Here is a 4,480-nt window from a genome sequence, read left to right as displayed (position 1 = left end):
TTCTTTTGTCATTGTTATCAAATAATGTCATTTTATGTGTAACATAAAATATCTACCGATTTGATTTTTTCAATGATAAGAAAGGTTGGCAAAAGTGCTGTGTTTTAAAATGTCCACTTGCAATACCAATGTCAAAAGACCCCAAGAAATGTCTCTGAGGTACAGGTTATAGTTCTAGAGCTGACTTAATTGCTTTGTACTAGGGGATGGAAAACCCCATTTAACAGTGCCTATAAAAAAATCACCCCTCCCCAACGGAAGTTTTCATGTGTTATTGTTTTATAACAGTGAATCACAGTGGTTTGAATTTGACCTTTTTAACACTGATCAACAGAAAAGACTTTTTCATGTCAAACTGAAAACAAATTTCTACAAATTGGTTTAAATGTATTACAATTATTAAACACAAAATAATTGGTTGCATAATTACTCACCCCCTCCAAGTCAGTACTTAGTAGATGCACCTTTTGCAGTAATTACAACCTTGAGTCAGTGTGGATAGGTCTCTATCAGCTTTGCACATCTGGACACTGCAGTTCTTCCCATTCCTCTTTACAAAACTGCTCAAGCATGATACAACCACCACCATGCTTCACAGTAGGGATTGCGTTTTTTGATGATTTGTGGTGCTGGGCTTACACCGAACATAGCATTTAGTCTGATGGCCAAAAAGCTGAATTTTGGTTTCATCAGACCATAGAACCTTCAATCTCCCACAAGCCAAAATTTCATGGGAATTTTTTCTTCAACAGTGACTTTCCCTTTGCCACTCTCCCATAAAACTGTGACTGGTGAAGCACCCGGGCAACAGCTGAATATGCAGTCTCTTCAAGCTCAGCCACTGAAGCTTGCAACTTCTCCAGAGTTGTCATAGGTGTCTTGCTGGCCTCCCTCGCTAATCCTCAAATTAAAACTAAATTACCCCAAAAAGCCCTATAGATTTTAAACAATGAAAGACAATATTGTGAATTAAATTACAACTTAGTAATGTTTTTAAATGAAAACTGTCAAACCCCAAAGCTAGTGGTGCAGCCTGCATTTGCTTTCTTTCAACCTTGTATGCTTCACATTGTAAAAGAGTGTGTTCAACTGTTTCATAATGATGACAACACCTACACACCCCAGAGTGATGTTATCCAGTAAGATACAAGGAATAATTAAGCATAGTATGCACAATTCTAAGTCTAGTCAATATAATTCCTTTCCTTCTTATCTTACCCCCTTCTCCCATCAATCCAGCAATTTTATGTATTCTGTAAAGGTGTATCTTCTTGTGCCCATCATCCCACAGGTCTAGCCATAATCCCCCAATTCTTAGCCCCACTAACGCCTTAGCTTCTGATTTGCTAAGTGGAAGGTCTATATCCACAGATGAACTTTTAACAGCTTTTTTGGCTAAACAATCAACCCACTCATTCCCCTCGACACCTCTATGTGCAGGAACCCATAAGAAGAGGACACGTAAACCAATACTTGGACTATGAAATAAAGTTTGAAGAGCTTCCAGCAGTAAATCAGACCTACTGCTAGAATGACCCATTTTAAGACTAGTCAAAACCGAAAAAGAATCTGAACAAATTATAACTTTGCAAGAACAGATTTCCTCCACCTACTGTAAGCCCAAAATGAAGCCAACCGGTTCTGCAGTATACTCTGATAAATAGTTAGTAAGACATTTCTTTGTTGTTACCTGAAAATTCAGGCACAAAAAAAAACTGCACTGACATTTCCCATTAAATTATCTTTTGATCCATCGGTAAAAATGGTTAACATATCACAATAATTCTCCTCAACATACTGATGAACCAACATATCAGAATCCTTGGATTTTATTAAATCATACAACCTAAAATCAACTAAAGCCATTGGAAAAAACCATGGTGAGGTTATCAAAAAGCTACAGTGGGACAAATGACATAATCCAGCAAACCCATATTCCTAGCATGATGAGAATCCAGCCACTCAAAACTAAAAACACTCTTCTTATGATTTACTCAACAGTCTTCCAACACACTTTTAATAGGGTAATCAGTCTTCTACCCCCTCAAATTAACCTAGTATGTTAACAACTTCATCCTCTGCAACTGTAAGGGTAATTGTCCCATTTCAACCAGTAAAACTGAAACAGAAAATGACCTTACTGCACCACAACAGTCTTATAGCTTGAGCTTGTATCACATCCAAACATTTTAAATTTGAAGATGAAGCTGATCCATAAGCCACACAACCATAATCAGGTACCAATCTAATTAATCAAATTTATAAAGTCAACAGAGATTTTCATGTAGCACCCCAAAAATACCCACATAGACACCCGAGGATATTTAATGCCCCTTTACATTTGTCAATCATCCGACTGATAAGTGCTTCCATGTCGACTTGTTATCCAGCCACATGCTAAGAAATCTTACCATTGACACTTCTTTAAGAGTTTGACTATACAATTTCAAATTGAGTGCAGGGCTATTGATCCTCTTTGTAAAACATATGATTTGTGTTTTGCCTACTGAAAGCTTAAAACTCCATCTATTTGCCCACTGTTCAACCTTATTAATTGCTAATTGCATCTTATATACAGGAAAATTGAGTTTTTTCCTCTGATCCATAAAGCTCAATCATCTACAAAATGTGATTCACCCACCCCAGTGCCTATCTCAGAGAAAATATCATTAAAAATAATATCAAACAATAAAGGGCTGCAAATACTGCCTTGTGGGGTCCCATTCTCTATCTCATAGAAGCCCGAATATACCTTTCCTACCCTTACCTGCATAGACTGTCCAAATAAGAAACTCAAAAGAATTATATAACCTTCCTCTCATTCCTAATTTCCATAGTTTAATCAAAAGACCCTCCCTCCATAACATATCATATGCTTTTTCTACATCAAAAAATACAGCTATTACAACTTCTTTATTTATCTGTGCTTTCCTAATATCAGCTTCCAAACACGAAACGGAATCCATTGTCATTCTACCCTTCTGAAATCCCCTCCTATAAAACACTATATCACCTCTTTTTTCCAAAATATAATTAATCCGTTCTATTACCATACGTTCCATAAGTTTACACAAATGGGACGTTAATGACATTGGTCTATAACTATAAGGATCCAATGGGGTTTTTCCGGGTTTTAGAATAGGCACTGCTACTGCCATTTTCCATGAGGAGGGAAGATGGCCTAAGTTCCAAAAATGATTCAGAAATTTTATTATCTTAAGAGAGTTGTCAGCCGTATGTTTAAACATACAATAACATACATCATCCTTTCCTGGAGCTGTCTGACCTGTACTATTAATAGCTTTCATAAATTCACACATGGAAAACTCTACATCACTAATACTATCATTGCTACAGCTAGCTTCCAACATGTCAGGGTATTCATGTAGAACCTTATCCCTACAAAGTTTAGCCTCTTCACTTAAATTTTCTTGATTATGAATTGCAGCAAATGACCGAGCCAGAAACTCAGCCTTCTCTGTTTCAGTAAGGATCATATTACCTTCTTTAATTAATACTGAAATGTTATTAGCCTATGAATTAACCCCCCCTTTTTTTTAAATCATTCCCCAAACATCTCCAAGTTTAATATTCCTTCCAATACTATCACAAAATGACCTCCAGTAAACCTTTTCCGCAACCTTCACTACCTTCCTCACCATGGCCCGTGCCCTTTTATACTTAATAAGGTCATTCGGAGAGTGATACTTCTTAACTTTCCTGAACACCTTATTTCTCTCCCTAATTGCCTCTGCACACTCCTCAGTCCATCATGTACAGCCTTTCTCCTATTAATGCCCTTTTTAATAGGAATCACTTCCACCGCAGTTTGATGAATAACGTGACATAACCTTTCACTGCAGAAATCCACATCATCCTCAACATTCAGCCCAGGTATTCATTACATAAAGTCTTAAACTTCTTCCAATTTGCTTTACCAAAATTTCACCCCCTACAAGTGGCCTCCAGTCCTCTATATAAATCCAAACCCAAGATTATAAATATAGGAAAATGATCACTTCCCAATGTTTCATCTCTCATGACATCCCACTCACTAGAATGTTCAAAACTAAAGTTAAATCGATAGCAGTTCCAGAACTATTATGAATAATGAATCTCGTGTCCCTCCCATCCTTAAGACACGCAAGATGTGAAATATCTAAGAATTTTTCTACATTCAAACCATTACCATCATTCTGCGAACAGCCCCACAGTGAACTATGTGTATTAAAATCCCCACACCATACAATCCGTAGTGAGCTAGAGCTTCATGCTTTCCAGCAAATCAATTGAGAGCTTTCCACAAGGATTATAAAAATTTACCACTTTAATACCCCTACCTGTTGTTGAATCAAATATTCCCATTACAAATGCCTCACATACTTCATTTACATCCACATTTATGTTCTATCCCTTTCCTTATAAAACTTGCAACACCACCCCCCTCTACCATGCCTAATTACAATATAATCTTGCAAAG

The sequence above is a fragment of the Mobula hypostoma genome, chromosome 12 (genome assembly GCF_963921235.1).
Source record: "Mobula hypostoma chromosome 12, sMobHyp1.1, whole genome shotgun sequence".
Taxonomy (NCBI): domain Eukaryota; kingdom Metazoa; phylum Chordata; class Chondrichthyes; order Myliobatiformes; family Myliobatidae; genus Mobula; species Mobula hypostoma.
This window is presented reverse-complemented; position numbering follows the sequence as displayed.